The sequence below is a fragment of the Aotus nancymaae genome, unplaced genomic scaffold (assembly GCF_030222135.1).
Source record: "Aotus nancymaae isolate 86718 unplaced genomic scaffold, 86718_ANA_hifiasm-v0.15.2.pri h1tg000076l, whole genome shotgun sequence".
NCBI classification, from domain to species: domain Eukaryota; kingdom Metazoa; phylum Chordata; class Mammalia; order Primates; family Aotidae; genus Aotus; species Aotus nancymaae.
This window is the reverse complement of record NW_026988491.1, coordinates 24,960,261-24,980,765: the sequence shown is the minus strand read 5'-3', so window position 1 is coordinate 24,980,765 and position 20,505 is coordinate 24,960,261. Positions and strand designations below refer to the sequence as shown.

Genomic DNA, 20,505 nt, shown 5'->3' with positions numbered 1-20,505 from the left:
GCTCACTACAGCCTCTGCCCCCTGGGTTTAAGCGATTCTTCTGCCTCAGCCTCCCAAGTAGCTGGGATTACAGGCATGCAATACCACGCCCAGCTAATTTTTAAAATTTTTTATAAAGACAGGGTTTCCCCATGTTGCCCAGGCTGGTCTCAAACTCCTGACACTCAAGCAATCCACCTGCCTCAGCCTCCCAAAGTGCTGGGATTACAGGCATGAGCCACTGCGCCCAGCCTCTTCTTTGTAGTCAATAGTTTCATTATGTGAACTGTTTGATGGTCTAATTCTGCTTTTTGTGACATCGACTAATTCTGACTCTTGGTGGATGGTTTCTGTGAGAATTTTATGACCAGGGGTTATGAGCTCGTGTTGGGCCTGGATTTATGTGAGAACCCTGAATAACCTAGATGTGTCCCTTCAGAGGAGTAATTTATGTCAATGTGTTGGCTTTGTGGACAGGACCACAAGGGTAATATAAACTCCAAAGCCAGCAATAATGACAGTTTCACAGAAAAACCTTTTTTGCTTGGAGACTACCACAAAGACTTATGAAAATTGTTTAAATAAAAAAGAAATGTGCAGTGAGAATTATGAAAATGGATTGTTCACTAAGATTTTTGAGCACATGCCATTCTAAGTGTATTACACATATTAGTTCATTCAATCATCACAAAGTCGCTGGGCGAGCCACTGTTACTGTCCTCATTTAATAAACAGGTAACTTAACTTGTCTGTGGTCACTGTGGCTGGTCAGCAGAGAAGCCGGTGGGTATGTTGCCTGAGCGGGGCCAGTGTGAGTCCTGCTCTGGGATTGTACGTCTCTTAAAATGAGGAGACTTGTTCCACTCTTGAGATGTAGAGGAGAGATGTGAACTCAGGAGCTACTGGCGACCAAGCTGCCTGCCTTGAGAAGAAAGCCACATTGAAAAAAATATAGATTTGGGAGACAGGGAAGGTTCTGAAGGGGTTGAGTCTCTAATTCTAGTCCCTAAAATCTGATAGCACTTTTGCTTTTCTTGCAGTTTGATTTCAAGGAACAAAAAATTTCCCAGAGAAGTTCAAGAGCTGGACTTGGAGCAAATGCCCAGCTCAGCCACCAGGATAGATACCTAGGTGACCTGGAAAGCTTCCTAGCCTTCCTATATCTCCAGGTATGCTCAGCTAAGCTGGGGACAATAGTACAAACTGTTTCATTTCCTCAATCATTCTGGCCAGATGGCAGCCCTGGTTGAGATGCAAGGTATCTGCCTTCAGAGGCTCGCAGGCCAGTTCTCAGCCTCCTGGGCCATTGTGTGGGCTAGATGAGGTAAGTGTGTGTAAAATGCTTAGCACATGCCTAGTACATGGTGAACACTGAATTTTATCATCATCAAAAGCTAGTTCAAATTTTGGAGTGTGCCCTAATTGAGAGTTGTGTTCTCTGTATGTAGCAGCAGAACAACGTTGGAAGGGATGGCGGATCTTTGTTGTATATTCTTAGAAAGAGTGTTAAAATTTAAAATATTATTTTGACATTGAAATGTGGAATTGGCTGGCCAACGTGCTTTATACCTGTAATCCCAGCACTTTGGGAAGCCAAGGTGAGCGGATCTCTTGAGCTTAGGAGTTTAAGACCAACCTGGGAAACAAAGTGAGACTCCATGTCTACAAAATTACAAAAATTTGCCGGATGTGGTGGCAGCTACCAGGGCTATATTAATAAGGAAGAAGACAGAATCGTTATTAAAATACGCAACTAGCAACCTGCTGCACTGGGAATGCAGTTCTAGATAACAGGATTTACACTCCATGTTTTACATTTACTTTTCTGTTGCCATCTGGATGCTACTGTTGCCATCAGAACAAATGCTGTTAATCAACTTGTCATTCTTTCTGTGGGTAATTTGGTCTTTCTGGCTACTTTTAAGACCCTGTTGTCTTTAATATTATTCAGTTTCAACATGATCTGCCTAGATGTCATTTTAGTTTTACTTACCCTGTTTGGGATTTGCCGTAATTCCCGGATCTGAGGATTTATGTTTTTCATGAAATCTGAAATTTTTCTTTTTGAATATTGAACTCCTCAGTATCTTTTATTTAAAATGCTAGACCTCATGGGTGACCCTTGAAAACCTTATGTGAAATAAAATAAGCCAGACGCAAAAAGACAAATATTATATGATCCCACTTATATGAGGTATAAGAACAGGCAAATTCATGGAGACAAAGCAGAATAGAGGTTAGCAAGAGATGGTGTAGGAGAGAATAGGTAGTTCTTATTTAATGGGCACAGAGTTCCTGTTTGGGATGATGAAAAAGTTCTGTAGATGGTGACAATGATTTTGCAACATTGTGAATATACTTAATGAAATGTTAAAGTGTGAAATTTAAAAAAGATTTAGGCTGGGCATGGTGGTTCACACCTGTAATCCTAGCACTTTGAGAGGCTGAGGTGGGAGAATCGCTTGAGCTCAGGAGTTCGAGACCAGCCTGGGCAACACAGTGGGACGTCGTCTCTTAAAAAAAAAAAAAATTAAAAAGCTTGGATATTATCAATTTATCAATTTTAAATAGAGATTGCTCGCGCGCTCGCGCTCTCTCTCTCTCTCTCTCTCTCTCTCTCTTTCTTGAGATGAGGTCTTACCATGCTGCCCAGGCTAGTCTCAAACTCCTGAACTCAAGCAATCCACCCGGGTTAGCCTCCTATTTTGGATAACATAGATGAACCTGCAGGACATTATGTTAAGTGAAATAAGCCAGGCACAGAAAGACAAACGCAGCATAATCTCACATATATATGGAACATAAAAAGAACTCAGAAGTAGAGGGTGGAATGGTAGATATCAGGGGCGAGGGAGTTGTTGGGGAGATGTCGGTCAGGGGATTCAAAATTTTAATTAGATGGAAGGAATAAGTTCAAGAGCTCTACTGTACAGCATGTTGGCTATAGTTAATAACAATGTATAGTGTACTTGAAAATTGTTGAGAGTATATTTTGTGTTATCACCATAAAAAAGTGATGTGAGGTAATACATATATTGATTAGCTCAATTTAGCCATTCCACAATGTATACCTACATATTTTGAAACAATGTATTACATGTGGTAAATATATATAATTTTAATTTGTCAATTTAGAAAAAAACAAGTCAAAAAGAAAAGATAAATATCTCCCAAAGAAATAATTAGACTGAGCACAACAGTGAAGGTCAAGAAAGAGTTAAGAATAATAGGCCAGGCTCATGCCTATAATCCCAGCACTTTGGGAGGTTAAGACAAGTGGATCTCCTGAGGTCAGGAGTTTGAGACCAGCCTGACCAACAAAGAGAAACCCCATCTCTACTAAAAATACAAAACATTAGCAGTGGCTCACACCTATAATAACAGCACTTTGGGAGGCCAAGGCGGGTGGATCACCTGAGGTCAGGAGTTCAAGACCAGCGTGACTAACAAGGAGAAACCCCGTCTCTACTGAAAATACAAAAAAAAATTAGCCAGGTGTGGTGGTGCATGCCTATAATTCCAGCTACTTGGGAGGCTGATACAGGAGAATTGCTTGAACCCAGGAGGCGGAGGTTGCAGTGAGCCGAGATTAGACCATTGCACTCCAGCCTGGGCAACAAGAGTGAAACTCTATCTCAAAAAAAAAAAAAAGAAGAAGAATAGGCCAGGCACAGTGGCTCACACATGCAATCCCAGCACTTTGGGAGGCCCAGGCAGGCAGACCATGAGGTCAGGAGATCAAGACCATCATGGCCAACATGGTGAAACCCCATCTCTACTAAAATACAAAAAATTAGCCAGACGTGATGGCGCATACCTTTAGTCCCAGCTACTTGGGAGGCTGAGGAAAGGGAATTGCTTGAACCCAAGAGGCAGAGGTTGCAGTGAGCCAAGATCACACCACTGCACTCCAGCCTGGTGAGAGACCAAGATTCCATCTCAAAAAAAAAAAAAAAAAAAAGAAAAACCATTAACTCAGAATTATATTTATCATTCATTTAAGCATGAGATTGGTGAAAAAATGTTTTCAAAGAAAAGGAAAAAATAAATTTCAATTATTTTTCTCATTTTAAAAGATATATATTGTTCCTTTTCAAATCTACCAGGTTCTTTATTTCCTGTTCTTTCTGATGGTTTCTGCAATTCTTGTTAATGTTTTCATTTGCATCATTTACCTCTGTGAACATTTTAAGCATTCTTACATGTTTTGTGATTTTTAGATTGTGATGTCATGTTTGACCAATCTTAATCTGTAGGAACCTGGAGGAGTTAAGTTGAAAGTACTCTCCTTCAGAGGTGATGTAACATTTCTTCCTGCCAAGTGCTTTAGTCCAGCCAACCTGCAACCACTTCAACTCAGTTCCAAACCACCAAGATATTTTGTATTTAAACCCCATGCCCATTTGGAGGCAAATTTATACATATAAATTGTCACTGATTTCTATCTAGTGGTAAGGTTATTTCATTTCTCAGCTAGGCATGGTGGCTCATACCTGTAATATCAGCACTTTGGGAGGCCAAGGCAGGCAGATTGCTTGAGGCCAAGAGTTCAAGACTAGCCTGGCCAACATGCTGAAACCCTGTCTCTACTAAAAATACAAATATTAGCCAGGCTGCCTGGCACAAGAATCACTTCAGCCTGGGAGGCAGAGGTTGCAGTGAACCAAGATCCTACCACTGCACTCCAGCCTGGGCAATAGAGGGAGACTCTGTCTTAAAAACAAAAACAAAAAAAAAAAAACATTCATTTCTCTTTCCTGGAAAGCAGATTTTTTTCCCCTAGTCTTTCTAGCCTCTTACTGAGACTGTGGGTCTTCAAAAGTCCTGATTTTAAGTGAGCATCTTCTTACATTGCATGGGTCCAAGTCTCTGTCTTTTGCCTCCTATGCAGCCTTAAAACCCAAGGCTTTCAGTTCATGGTACTGAGAAAGCCCCAGATTTCATACTGATTTACCCTGTTGGTTTCACTTTCCTCTTCATTTTATGTCTCTCAGGATAGCCTTTATTTTCAAGCTCAGATATGTATATGGAAGAATGCTTATGACCAGGCGCGGTGGCTCACACCTGTAATCCCAGCACTTTGGGAGGCTGAGGTGGGTGGATCACGAGGTCAGGAATTTGAGACCAGCCTGGCCAACATAGTGAAACACCATCTCTACTAAAAATACAAAAAAATTAGCCAGGCATGGTGGCGGGGACCTGTGATCCCAGCTACTTGGGAGGCTGAGGCAGGAGAATCGCTTGAACCCGGGAGGCGGAGGTTGTAGTGAGCTGAGATTGTGCCTCCACACTCCAGCCCAGATGACAATGGGAGACTCCGTCTCAAAAAAAAAATGAAGGCTTACTATATCTTAATCAGCATCTGGTGCAATAGACAGGTTTTAGATTATATTGTTGGAAATCTGCTTTTCTTATGCAGCAACAGCACTGAGCACACATAAATGCTAAATGATTGCATGCTGGATAATCAACTAATGCAGAAATGAACAGAAAGACATTCTGCGTTTTAAAACGTTTATCTCACATGCACACACCCTGAGGTGAGGCCTGGCGATAGATCAGTGACCAAATAGATCCCACTCGGTCAACCACATTCCTATCATTCACTGAGGATTTTGGCACCTAGGTCACAGGTTGCTCACCCCGAGTTCTGACATCATCCATGACCCTCCAAGTGACCCCTCACACCATGGCCTTGCAGTTGCTCAATGTCTCACTGACTGTAAAAGCCACGGTTCAGGTATAGATTTCAGACCCATATATGGCTACTTTGAGCAGAAAGGGATTTAATACAGGGAATTGGTGCCTACAGGATCATTGGGAGGACTCAAAGGGAAGTGTCTAGTATAATCTTCTAGAAAAACACCTCCCTGAAATAACACCATATGACAGGTGCCCCTGGAGAGTGGCTTTCTCTGCCACAGTTGACAAACTGAGGAGTCAGAAAGCTGATGTCCTAACTACTGGCTCAAGATGGAACACATTTCTCAGCCAAGGCCTGTATTTTCCAGTCCCTTTCGCATCTAGGTCATGTCACTGAGTTCTGGGATTGATTTGGGTAGAAATGATGTGTGCCACTCCTAAGCCTGGTGCATAAAAACACCCTGTACAAACCTGCATGCTTTCTCTTCACCCTCCTGCTGGCTGGTTATGGACTTCCATGATGCCCTTAAATCCACATCAAAAGTAGCAGTGGTTCCGCTCGGGGCCTGGTGGTTCAAGCCTGTGATCCTGGCACTAGAAGGCCGAGGTAGGAGGATTGCTTGAGGCCAAGAGTTCAAACCAGCCTGGGCAACAAAGAGACCCCCATCTCTACAAGAAATACACAAATTAGCCAGGCATGGTGGTGAGTGCCTGTAGTCCCAGCTACTCGGGAGGCTGAGGTGGGAGGAACACTTGAGTCCAGGAAGTAGAGGCTACAGTGAACTGTGATCATGCCACTGCACTCCAGCCTGGGTGACAGAGTGAGACCCTGTCTCAAAAAAAGAAACATCTTTATATTAAGCCACTGCGATTTGGAGTTTTATGTGGCAGAGTAGTTGGTGTTGCCTCAACTGATAAAGGAGGGGAACTCCAGGAGCCTGCCTTAGGCTTCCCACCTCAAGAGCCCTTCCCCGAGTCAGCATGACCATGTGCACGCTGGCCAGCTGCTCACAACTCAGATCATATACTTGAGAACTAGGGAGATGGCCGGGCACAGTGGCTCACACCTATAATCCCAGCACCTTGGGAGGCTGAGGAGAGCAGATTGCTTAAGCTCAGGAGTATTAGACAAGCCTGAGCAACACAGGCTTTACAAAAAAAATTGAAAAATTAGCTAGGTGTGGTACATGCCAGCAGTTCCAGCTACCCAGGAGGCTGTGGTGAGCCGAGTCTGTGTCACTGCACTCCAGCCTAGGTGACAGAGTGAGACTCTGTCTCAGAAAGAAAAGAAAAAAGATAGCTGGGGAAAGTAACACAAGATAGATTCACACACACTCACTGTGTCCATTGTGAGATGGACTGCGACCCAGAAGCATGTCTCACCTAACTTCCAGTCCTCCTCTGATCAGGGGACTGTGGAGACATCACAGCGTCTGGGAAGTGGCATCAGCTCAGAGCCAGTGCCCAGCAATCCCCGAGAGCCTGGGTGTCCCTTCCTCCAGTGCACAGCCATCCTGCCGAGGGGAGGCTGGGGGAAGCCATCTGCAGCCTTGGGTGTTTCCGTCAGATGTGTCCCTCTAGCAGAGGGTCTGGGAATGACTCATATCCAGGAATTGCAAGAGGAACTTCAACCCCCCTGGACTGTGACCAAGCCCAGGCCTGAGACCCAGGGTTTTTCCACCACTGCCACCCCTTCACCCTTGTGCTTCCCTCTGCTTTTGTCCTGGAGTGAAACTCCTTATCAAAGGAGTCCAAGGTCTGTGAGGCCACACCACTCTGCTTGCCCAGCACAGTGACCTCGCCTGCCTGGCCAGCCATGTGGCCTGTGCCGCCCCAGGATCTCCTCACTCGGTTTTTTTGGCAGCTTTGTCCCCTTCGTCCGCAGTGGCCTTCTGAGTGTCCAAGGGTGTTGTCACTCCCCTCCCCACCTCACAGTAAGCCCCTTAACGTCTTGGTGAAGGGTGTCCTGCAGGACATCTCCCGGGACAGTTAGGTGACAGCAGGGCAGGCGGAGCACAGTACATCCTTGTCTCCATCAGATTTTGCATGCCTTTTCCCCAATAAGCCAAGGAGTTTCTAGTATGTTACCTTCATTCCCCCGGGCTGCACGAGCCTTGGTTTTAAGAACCAGAGCAAAAGGAGTCCCTCCCAAACAGCCCACCAGCCCCTCCAGTCCAGGACCCATGGTGATTTTCTCAGTTCCACCAGATTTATGAACATTTTCCTCCCACATCCATTCCTCTGGACTTGGCTGAATGAGATTTGCAAAATGGTGCCATTAGTTTGGTGTCTGTCATCTCTTCCTGGGTTTAAGTTACCCCTGCCCTGCCCTGAAAGACTGGACTATGACCTACTCATGGGTTCACCCACAGACCTGGCATTCCTCAAGTTCTTGGACCTGTGCAATGATGGCTGCCTCTCCACCCATCCTGGCCAGACCTGCCACAGGCTCTGCACTGCGTAAGTCTTAGCTGCCACAGACACCAGTTCTGGAGGCTGCTCTCTGCAGCCACTTCAGGGTGTAGATCTGCTTTAGAAGAGCTTCCTTCTGAGCTCTGCTTAGTTCCTTGAAAGCACCGGAAAAGAACATGATCAGGGCAGAACTTCTTTCTGAGAAGAATTAGCATTCCTGGGCTGGGCAAGGTGGTTCAAGCCTGTAGCCCCAGCACCTTGGGAGGCTGAGCTGGGCAGATGACTTGAGCCCAGGAATTCAAGACCAACCTGGGCAACATGGCGAAAACCCATCTCTACTAAAAATACAAAAAATTAACTGGGCATGGTGGCCCGCACCTGTGCAGTCCCAGCTATCTGGGAGGCTGATGTTGGATCGCCTGAGGCCAGGAAGTCGAGGCTGCAGTGAGCCGAGATTGTGCCATTGCACTCCAGTCTGGGCAACACAGCAAGATACTGTCTCAACAAAACGAAAGCCAGGCACAGTGGCTCACACCTTAATCCCAGCACTTTGGGAGGCCGAGGCAGGTGAATTACTTGAGGACAGGAGCTTTTACTTCAGAATTTTACCTATGAAATAAATATAAATTCACCTGCATGCAAAAAAAAAAAAAAAAAAAAATCTGTTAGCTACAAACAGTGGTTTTTATCTTAATAGAAAATTTGGCTGGGTGCACTGGCTCATGCCTATAATCCCAGCACTTTGGGAGGCCAAGGCGGGTGGATCACCTGAGGTCAGGAGTTCAAGACCAGCCTGGCCAACATGGTGAAACCCCATCTCTACTAAAAATACAAAAATCAGCCAAGTGTGGTGGCGAGTGCCTGTAATCCCAGCTACTTGGGAGGCTGAGGCAGGAGAATCACTTGAACCCAGGAGGCACAGGTATGAGGTGAGATTGCACCTCTACACTTCAGCCTGCGTGGCAGAGTGAGACTCTGTCTCTAAAAATAAATAAATAAATACATAACAGCAGCTTTAAAGCAGGCAGAAAAGAAAGTAGAGAAAAAGAGGACCTAGGAACTCAACAGAGTTAGAGCTCTTTTCCCTTAATGTAAATGTGCACAAAGACATTATTTCTTTCATTTTACATAAACTCGGGCAAGTAGTGCCAAAAGGCGGAGTGCTCAGAAGGCAGTTGTTCTCCTTGTTTCCTTGTTCTCTCCTCATTCTTAGATTGTTTTCCACTTTTTTTTTCTTTTTTTTTTGAGACAGAGTCTCACTCTGTGACCCAGACTGGAGTGTAGTGGCACGATCTCAGCTCAGTGTGACCTCTGCCTCCCGGGTTCAAGTGATTCTTCTGCCTCAGCCTCCTAAGCACCTGAGACTACAGGCATGCACCACCATACCCAGCTAATTTTTGTTTGCATTTTTTGTTTGTTTTTGTTTTGTTTTTGTAGAGACAGGGTTTCACCATGTTGTCCAAGCTGGCCTCAAACTACCGACCTCAAGTGTTCCACCCACCTCAGCCTCCCAAACTGCTGAGATTACAGGCATCAGCCACTGCACCCAGCCCCCACTTTTTTTCTTTTTTCTTTTTTTTGAGACGGAGTTTCGCTCTTGTTACCCAGGCTGGAGTGCAATGGCGCGATCTCGGCTCACCGCAACCTCCGCCTCCTGGGTTCAAGCAATTCTCCTGCCTCAGCCTCCCAAGTAGCTGGGACTACAGGCGTGCGCCACCATGCCTAGCTAATTTTTTTTGTATTTTTAGTAGAGACAGGGTTTCACCATGTTGACCAGAATGGTCTTGATCTCTTGACCTCGTGATCCACCTGCCTTAGCCTCCCAAAGTGCTGGGATTACAGGCGTGAGCCACCGCGCCCGGCCCCACTTTTTTTCTTAAAAGGAGGAACTGAGCTATGGCCTAGGGTTTTTGTGTGGTAAATCAATGTGTGCTGCTTGCAGGCCGGACTCCACAGTGTGTCACCACTGAGTCGTTTCCACCCTCTTATGCGTCTCAGTTTCTCCACAGGTCTATGACCTCTGAGAGGGCACAAAACATGGGGTGATCAGGCTTTATATGTGTTTCCTGGATAAGCCTTTTTTAAAATTAATTTTTGTTGGTGATTTCCCTGTAGGACAATGCACATCATAAGGGTCAACCTACCAGACACTCCCATGTGGCCCCCAGTCACCCAGGGGCACCTTTCGGCTGGGAGGAGCAAAATGCCCTTTCTCTTCCAAGTTGAGAAAACTTAGTCTCTCATCTACCTATGAGAACAACAGTTCAGTTTCACACTCAAATTCACACAGACAAGCAAAATCAAGATTAATTTTGGGAGAAAAAGCAATAGAGAGGCCCTTTAGGATACATCTCCAAGCTAGAATTAAGATCATTAAACAAAACCTTCCTAGGAGAAAAAAAAACCAGCCGTGACTACTTCCTGTAAACTGTGCTCAGCCACTCCTAACTTTGTAGCTGTTGTCCACAATTACACATGCCAAGGTCACATCCTCTCACAGGACAAGGTCATCTCTGGTACCCCCAAAGCCAAAAAGGTCAGGTCATGCAATACAGGAAAACAGAGCTTTAGACCTAAGAAGAATCTGCCTGCCTATGACTCTTGAAACTCCACAAAGACAACAGAACACCCCAAAAGGGGTAAGTGGTGCCTTTGTTCTGAATTCTTTACAGGGGTTCAAATCATTAGACCCCTTCTCTAGATTCTTTGGTACTGCAGATGGCAAAGTGGGGAAGGAGGTATAGGGTGAAAGAAAAGTAAACAAAAGAACATTTGTTTCTTAAAAGCAGGAAGCAAACACAGACACCAAGGGCATGGTGTTTTGTGTTGTTTTTTTGTTCTTTTTCCTCTTTTGCAGCTGCAAGGAATTTTACCCAAATTAGACAGGCTTTGTCATCCATAATTTGGAACTCTCACTCAGATTTGACTAAGTCAGGTTGGGTTGCTCAAATCTGATGGGAGAAAGACCAGAACAAACAGCAATAACAAAACCCCCAACAATATGATCACTGAGGGGTCTAATAGTAAGGAGAAATTAAGACCAGCTGATGGTTAAACATTAGCCAAGACAAAACGCCAATTCGGCTACTTATCTAGGGATGAGTTTCAGGCTGAAGACGGCTCTCTACCATCCTAGAAAGAGGAAAAACCTCGAACTCATCTTCCCTGCTGGGAGCAAGCTCAAACTCCCTAAAGGAGTTGCTGCCTTTCATCATCATGGAAGCTGGGAATCTTGCCTTTCTGTTGGAAGCAAGAAAAACTCCAAAAAAGCAGGGGTGGGGGAGTTGTACAGCATGTAAACTTTAGATCTTAACCAAATTTTGTAAGATCGGGGATTCTCTGGAGGGGGTGCTCGCAGACCTCAGCAAATTATCCTGTTGGTTTGAGCCATAAAGTTAGTTCATGCTGATACCAAGCACTGATAGGAGGTTTGTCAAAAATCAGGGGAATCTCCACTCAGAATCCCTCTGTGGTTACCAAAATGTGAACCCCGAATATCTGAGACCAATCTCAGTTAATTTAGAAAGTTTATTTTGCCAAGGTTGAGGACACATACCTGTGACACATCCTCAGAGGTCCTGACGACATGTGCTCAAGGTGGGAGCACAGTTTTGTTTTATACCTTGTAGGGAGATACAACAAATCAATCAACATATGTAAGATGAACATTGGTTCTGTCCAGAAAGGCAGGACAACTCCAAGCAGGGAGAGGACTTCCAGGTCATAGATAGATAAGAGACACATGGTTGCATTCTTTTGAGTTTCTGATTAGCCTCTCCAAAGAAGGCAATGAGATATGCATCTATCTCAGTGAGCAGAGGGGTGACTTTGAATAGAATGGGAGGCAGGTTTGCCCTGCACAGTTCCCAGCTTGACTCTTCCCTTTAGCTTAGTGATTTTGGAGCCCCGAGATTTATTTTCCTCTCACAAGGTCATGCCTGGGCACAAAAATGGAAGGCAGAGCTTGGGGGCCAGGCTCCTTCAGTGGTGGCCTGAAGGAGTCAAAGGAGCAGGATTCCGGGTTGGGGAAACAGCAAGCTCAGTGGCCAGAAGCTGGAGGAGGCCTCAGCCAGCTGGGGCAGAGGGCTAAAGGGCAGTACATCAGAGAGAAAAGTGACCCAATGACACGTGTTACAGCACAGTCAAGCACACTTCATTCAGGACCATTGCCATAGGTATAGAGACCACTGGAAGGGGACTTGGCAGCAGAGAGAGACTGGACTCAACCCCAGATACAGCCTGGGTAAGCAGGAGTTTATAGCCAAGGAGCAGGGTGGGGGCAGGGGATATGACTGTACTAAGGGAAAACATCAGGTGTGAAGAGGATCCTGGTTAAACCCACCTAACAGGATTCTTCTAAGGACGGGACAGGGTGACCACCACCACCTGGTAGGTGGTGGAGGGTGAGGAACCTGACCAGATAAGATGGAAACCGCCTTTGCAAAATTATGACTGAGGCAGTGAAGGAGCTCTAACCTAACCAACTTCATCTTGCTTCTAACCTTTAAGCTGTCCTTGTTCCTTCCTGGGCATATGCTGAACTAACTTTGGGAGGAACTTAGGAGACTAGTCTGCCTTTACAAGACTAACAAATTAGCCACAAGATTGGAAATTATGGTGTAGGAGTCATGCACCTGGAGGCTATAAGATTCTGACCCTCCCTAAACTGCTCTAAGCACAGTGCTTGAGACATTTTGCAGACCCTGCACTTGATGGATCAGCTGGCACCACCCAGATCCATAAACTGGCTCATCTGATCTTGTGGCCCCCACCCAGGAACTGACTCAGCACAAGAGGACAGCTTCAACTTCCCACCCAACCAATCAGCACTCTCAATTGACTGGCTTCCCCCACTCACCACATTATCCCTTAAAAACTCCACTCCCCGAATGCTCAGGGAGACTGATTTGAGTAATAAAACTCTGGTCTCCCATACAGCCAGCTCTGTGTGATTACTCTTTCTCTATTGCAATTCCCCTGTCTTGATAGATCGACTCTGTGCAGGCAGCGGGCAAAGGGAACCCACTGGGTGGTTACATAAAGGGTGATCAGGTATTGAGGGTGGCAGGGCCTTGCTAAAACTGGATTTTACCAGGAAGTGCACAGATGGGCTTCGGAGAAGGTTTAGGAGCTGCAGTCTGCTCAAGCAGAGGAGCTTTCAGTGCCACGCGGCAGCCACCTCACACCTGCCACAGTTCTTGTGGGCAGTGGATGCCTCTCTCAGATGCTCAAGACTGTGCCCCCCTTTCTGGGAACCTCCTGCTTCCTCTCCCTTCCAGTGGGTTCCACAAGAACCTCCCAGGTGGTACCTGCCACCCCCTTGGCCAGGTCATGTATCTGCCCGGCTGGGACCAGCAGAGCCCTTTTGGAGTTGGGACCAACCACGGGGCCTCAGGGTGGCTATCGAAGGGATGAGGATGGAGCAGGCCCACAGGGGTGAGGAAGGTGAAGGCTACACAGGGGGCCCAAGGTGGATCCCCTTGTCAGCAGCTCTCATGAACTGCTGCAGAATTCCTCCACTCAAGCCATGTGTTCCTGCTGAAGCAGCTAGACTCCCTACCTTCCCCACGCAGAGGTTTCTTCCATCCCTTGTCCAAGGTGCAGAAAGACAAGACCCATGCCCCTCATTTCAAGGCCCTCTCCTGACTGTGGGCGTTAGTCCGAAATTAGCAATGCCCCAGGCTTCCAGAGCCACTTCCCGAACCCCAGCAGGCTGCCTCCAATTGGGGCTCTGTCGATGCAGAAAAAGAGCTCACATCTCCAAAAGGCAGGATGGCCTGCAGAGCTTGGCTTTGAACAAACATAGCTGACAGCACACGCCTCCCATCCTCCAGGCCGGGAGGTCAGGGCTGTGCTGAGGCAGCTGTCACGTGGGCACACACCTGAGCAGCCTCCAAAACCAGGGGGAAGGTGCCACCGTTTGCATCACACTACAACCCTAAGCAGGCTCTTCTCTGGAAGAACGGCACGTCCCGGGGTAGTTCCCAGCTTGCAGTTGAAAGAGAAGAAAGTGCTTTTCATTGTTTCCTTTTAAACTCCAATTCACAGCGCCGACCAGCTGCGATAGCTCCAATTACAGGTTCAAAGATTTCTGGGCCACCAAGCAGCTTTCTATTCTGGCTCCAGATGGAAGTGCCAGCAGCACACCCCCGCCCCCCAGCCCCCCCCATGCACAGGCGCAGAAACCACACTGGAATGTGACATCCAGGGGCTCACTGGCAGAGACTGGCCTCTCCTGCTCCCTATGAGGTCAGTGGCAGCCTCAGGCCCATCCTCTTCCCACCCCATCTCTGCAAGTCCCTGCCCTTCAAACTTTGCTCACACATGGCTTCTTGTCTTGGAGCTTTCATATTTCCTCAGATAAATGCCACACACAGCTGGGCCTCAGTGGAAGTCGAGTCCTGAACCCTCACCCCGGTCCCCAGAAGCCCTTCCAGAGCCCTGTCCACCTTCCCACTGGCTCCAGGGTCAGTGACCAGGGAAGTGCTCCCCATCAGGAGACCAGGTCCTGCTCCTCCTGAGGTCACGTGTACCCAAGGGGCAACCTGAGCTTATGGGGAAACCCAAGGTCAAGGAGCTGCCCTAGGGAACCATCCTAGGAGGAGCCACTCTGAGGGAGATGTCCTGGGAACCACCCTAGTGTCAGAGGTGTTCCAACCAGAGTGACTCCATTTTGAGTGCGGGCTAAGAAAACGAGGCTGAGACTTGCTCGGCCGCACTCTCAGCAAGTCAGGCATTCTTAGCCTCTAGATATTAATGGCTAAGGGAACAAATTAATCATGTTTCCTAAACAGACCCAGACTTCAGAACAAAGGCATTCCTAATTTTGCTTTAAGGATAATAACATCGATTCTTGCAAAATATAGTAATTAAGAAAAGTAATCCTTTATCACAAACCCTTGTAGCAGAGCACATCTCCCCACATTTACAAGCATTTACAACGGGTAGTCCTGTTCCTCCTCTTACTTTTGGGAACGTCCTACTCTATCAGCAGCTGTCCTTTCACCATTTTACTTTCCTTTTTTTGTTGAGACGGAGTTTTGCTCTTGTTGCCCAAGCTGGAGTGCAATGACATGATCTCTGCTTACTACAACCTCCACCTCCCAGGTTCAAGCGATTCTCCTGCCTCAGTCTCCACAGTAGCTGGGATTACAGGCATGTGCCACCATGCCCAACTAATTTTGTATTTTTGGTAGAGATGGGGTTTTTCCATGTTAGACTGGTCTCAAACTCCCAACCTCAGGTGATCCGCCCACCTCAACTTCCCAAAGTGCTGGGATTATAGGTGTGAGCCATGGCATCTGACCCACTTAATAAACTTGCTTTCACTTTGCACTGCAGACTTGCCCTGAATTCATTCTTGCGCCGCAAGATCCAAGAACCCTTTCTTGGGGTCTGGATTGGGACCCCTTTTCTGTAACACTAGGGGGAACCACCCTGAGGGAGAGTCCCGGGGAGAACTGTGCGGGGCAGGGACTACGGAGAGGGGATGCCCTGGCAGGGCCCAGTTACTACACTAACCTCGGGGCCCACAGCCACACAGAATAAAATACCCACTGAAGCCCCCTCTGGGGCTCACTTTCACACTGATGAGAAAAGAGGTAGCTCAGAGCAGAGTCTGAACTATTCGGGGTGTGCAGCTGAGAGAGATGAGTGTGGGGCCTCAGTCATCCTATACTTCTGCAAACACGGCTGGGGACAATTGTTTCAGGACACTTTGTTCCAGACCAGCTGCATCACCCATTATTTCCATGTTCTTGGAATTTGTGACACAAAGAACAATGTAGGCCGAGTGCAGTAGCTCATGCCTGTAATCCCAGCTACTGAGGAGGCTGAGGCACAAGAATCGCTTGAGGTGGAGGGTACAGTGAACACTCCAGCCTGGGCAACAGAATGAGACTCCATCTCAAAAAAAAAAAAAAAAAAAAAAAAAAAGAACAATGTATAGCCAATGTTATCTGTTTTTGTTTTTTGTTTGTTTGTTTGTTTTGAGACAGAGTCTCAAACACTGTCGCCAGGTGCCTGGCTGGAATGCAGTGGTGCGATCTCCGCTCACTGCAACCTCCGCCTCCTGGGTTCAAACAATTCTCCTGCCTCAGTCTCCCGAGTAGCTGGGACTACAGGCGTGCGCTACCATGCCCAGCTAATTTTTTGTATTTTTTAATAGAGACGGGGTTTCACCATGTTGGCCAGGATAGTCTCAATCTCTTGACCTCGTTATCCACCCACCTCAGCCTCCCAAAGTGCTGGAATTACAGCTGTGAGCCACTGTGCCTGGCCTGTTTTTGTTTGTGAGACAGAGTCGCACTCTGTCGTCCAGGCTGAAGTGCAATGGCACAATCTCGGCTCATGGCAACCTCCACCTCCCAGGTTCAAGCAATCCTCCTGCCTCAGCCTCCCAAGTAGCTGAGATTACAGATACAAGCCACCAGGCCTGGCTAATTTTTGTATTCTTAGTAGAGACAGCATTTTGCCATGTTGGCCAGGCTGGTCTTGAACTCCTGACCTCAAGTGATCAGTCCGCTTCGGCCTCCCAAAGTGCTGGGGATTCCAGGCGTGAGCCACTGCACCTAGCCACCTCTTTTCCTTTGAAAAACTACTGTAACTGTTGCCAATCGGGATGTATATTCAGGGAAACTTGAATCTCTGCTCCCAGGTTGCAATCCTCAAGTTTGGCCCAAATAAACTCTCTACTTAAGTTAATTTTGCCTCAGCAAAATTTCTTTTAGGTCAACATTCAGATGTGCGTTTGGCATTACCATTTGACAAACAAACCAGAGACTGTAGAGGCTGAAAGAAAACTTCCCCTCTGCTCTCTAAAGATTCATAGAAAATCAACTGACAAAAGCCAGATTAATAAGACAAAAGGCATACAGGTTTATTCACACACACAGTGAGAACCAGAGTGATGACCCCAACCTCCCATGGGATTCAGAAGCTTATACACCATCTTGAGGTTACAGAAAGAACAGGGACTCAAAGCATGGCCATAAACAGGTTATGGTGGAAAATCAGGTTACAGCGGCAAGACCAGTTACAGGAGGGAGGAGAGGAGGCCTGGCTAGCAAAGGTGGCCTTGTTCTATAGATGAAACCTCACAGGTAGCAGCCCTCAGAGAGAATAGATGGTGAACATTCCCTTCAGACCTTTAAAGGTGTCAGACTCTGTTACTCTTCCTACATCAGGCAGGGGAAGGCCTCAGAGAAGGCCTAGCCTCATCAGTGTAGATTCTCTCCACAGATGCAAATCTCCCCCACAAAAGACAGCTTTTTAGCTATTCTATTTCCAGTCCTTCTGAGTAACTGTCTTCAGCCATGTCAAGGAAATACTTTTTTGTTTGTTTTGAGGCAGGGTCTCACTCTGTTGCCCAGGCTGGAGTGCAGTGGTGCAATCTCAGCTCACTGCAACCTCTGCCTCCTGGGTTCAAGCGATTCTCTTGCCTCAGCCTCCTGTGTACCTGGGATTACAAGTGTGCACCACCATGCCTGGACAATTTTTGTATTTTTGGTAGACACGGGGTCTCATCATGTTGACCAGGATGGTCTTGAACTCCTGACCTCAGGTGATCTGCCCACGACGGCCTCCCAGAGTGCTGGGATTACAGGTGTGAGCCATCGCGCCCGGTCATGGAAATATTTTGGGGCAAAATATTTTGGTTTTCTTCAGTCCCCAGTTTGAGACTTTACTTTCAGAAAGTTTCCCATAGGAAAAGGAAAGTTGATAGCTTTAAAGAGATTTGAGTTAGAGATTGTTAGATGAGAGATAGGCAAAGGTGGGGAAAAACAAATCGGGATAAGCAGAAAAGGACAAATTTAAATGTCATCCCAGCAGGGCACCGTGGCTCATAGCTGTAATCTCAGCACTTTGGGAGGTTGAAGCAGGAAAATCACTTGAGCCCAGGTGTTCAGACCAGCCTGGTCAACACAAGGAGACCCTATTGCTACAAAAAATAAAAAAATTAGCCAGGCATGGTAGTATGTGCCTGTGGTCCCAGCTACTTGGGAGGCTGATGCAGAAGGATGACCTGGGCCCGGGAAGTTGACACTGCAGAGAGCTGTGATCGTACCACTTCCTAGGTAACTGAGTGAGACCCTGTCTCTAAAAATATATAGATGTATCATGCTGTATTTTCTTGAATCAGTCTCTTAGTCCTGAGACTAGATCAGTTCAGTTAAACAGCTGTGTCCCATTCCAAGCTGTGGCACTGCAGATGGGCTGGGACTTTGTATATAATTCACACAAACAGATCTTTAACAAGAGACAATTCTATGGAAACAAAAGGTGAATATCTGGAATCATCCGTAGACTAGCTTTTCCATCTTGCCTCAATCCGAAGCATCTGGAGCATTTTTAGATTGCAATGGCAATTTGACAGATTTTCCTGGATCATAGTTCTAACGCGGTGTTCAAGTGAACTTTCTAAGTAGTCCATATATCAACAGGAACAAAGGCTGTTTATATATAAGTTCCTGTGATGATTTCTCCTTAAGTTTTTAAGTCCTCTAGCTTCAGTTGCAGGTCTTCAAGAAAAGCTGTTTTAATTTCCAATGATTTTAAATCAGAAAAATGGGAGAAAAATTTGAAAGTATTAGAGACTTGGAGCTAGGAAAGAATGCAGGATTCAGTCCAAAGTATAAGCAAATGATAATAACTCAAAAACAACAGTCAGTCCAGAATCCAGTAACAGGTGTACTATAGTTTTCTTCTAAAACACAATTTTTCTCCCTCCAGTCCCCCTTTTCTACAAGATAAATCATAGTAAGACCAACAGATTTGCAAAATAAGTTTTAGTCTTATTATTATAATTGGCCTGATTATTTGCATAAAGTACAGTAAGAATAGTGACTGGCCACACAGGATCTTTTAAAGTTGGCTTTGCCAGAACTTTTTCATAAGGAATCTCAGTTTATTGTGGCACTGTTCACAATAGAAAAGACTTGGAACCAACCCAAATGCCCATCAATGATAGACTGGATAAAGAAAATGTGGCACATATACACCATGGAATACTATCCACCCATAAAAAGGATGAGTTCATTCCCTTTGCAGGGACATGGATGAAACTGGAAACCACCATCATTCTCAGCAAACTGACGCAAGAATAGAAAAACCAAACACCGCATGTTCTCACTCACAAGTGGGTGTTGAACAATGAGAAGACAGGGACACAGGGAGGGGAACATCACACACCGGGGCTTGAGGAGCAGGGTGCTAGGGGAGGAAAAGCAGGGGTGGGGGGATTGGAGAGAGATAGCATTAGGAGAAATACCTAATGTAGATGATGGGGAAATGGATGCAGCAAACCACCACTACGGCACATGTATACCTATGTAACAAACCTGCACGATCTGCACATATACCTCAGAACTTAAAGTATAATAAATAAATTTATTTTAAAAAAAGGAATCTCAGATTAGACTTTTTTTTTTTTTAAGAGACAGAGTCTCGCTCTGTTGCTCAGGCTGGACTGCAGTGGCTCACTGCAATCTCCGCCTCCTAGGTTCAAGTGATTCTCCTGCCTTAGCCTCCTGATTAGCTGGGATTACAGATGTCCGCCACCATGCCTGGCTAATTTTTTGTATTTTAATAGAGACAGGGTTTCACTGTGTTGCCCAGGCTGGTGTCAAACACCTGACCTTGTGATCTGCCCGCCTCAGCCTCCCAAAGTGCTAGGATTACAGGCGTGAGCCACTGTGCCCAGCCTCAAATTAGACTTTTTTTTTTTTTGAGATGGAGTTTCGCTCTTTTTACCCAGGCTGGAGTGCAATGGCGCGATCTCGGCTCACCGCAACCTCCACCTCCTGGGTTCAGGCAATTCTCCTGCCTCAGCCTCCTGAGTAGCTGGGATTACAGGCACACGCCACCATGCCCAGCTAATTTTTTGTATTTTTAGTAGAGCCAGGGTTTCACCATGTTGACCAGGATGGTCTCGATCTCTTGACCTCGTGATCCACCCGCCTCGGCCTCCCAAAGTGCTGGAATTACAGGTGTGAGCCACTGCGCCCGGCTCAAATTAGACTTTTAAAGGCATCTTGAGTCTAGGAAGCCAACCCAAGTATTTGCCATCAGACTATGCCTATAATACCAGTATGAATTGGGTGAATTCCTCTTTCAGGTTCCAACATATCTTGTGGTTCCTGCGCCCACCACCAGGCCTGGCTAATTTTTTGTATTTTTAGTAGAGACCGGGTTTCACTATTTTGGCCAGGCTGGTCTCAAACTCCAGACCTCATGATCCGCCTGCCTTGGCCTCCCAAAGTGCTGGGATCACAGGTGTGAGCCACTGCACCCAGCAAAGTGACATTTTTTACTTACTGCAAGGGCAGGAAACTTGTAAGGGAACTGTGTACACAGGTACCAAGCAAGTCTTTCCAAGGGGCTTTTTATTGGCTCTATAAAGCAACCTCAATTCTTCAAAGTCGTCTAATCGTATCTAGACAAAACATTTGTAAAATAACCAGTGTTTCCAAT

At 46.4% G+C, this 20,505-nt stretch overlaps 1 long non-coding RNA gene across 2 annotated transcripts in view; it reads right to left on the bottom strand.

Annotated features, from left to right (window-relative positions):
- The window catches only part of LOC105706705 (uncharacterized), a 36,127-nt gene that overhangs the window by 6,867 nt on the left and 8,755 nt on the right, over nucleotides 1-20,505 (bottom strand). The window lies entirely within an intron of this gene.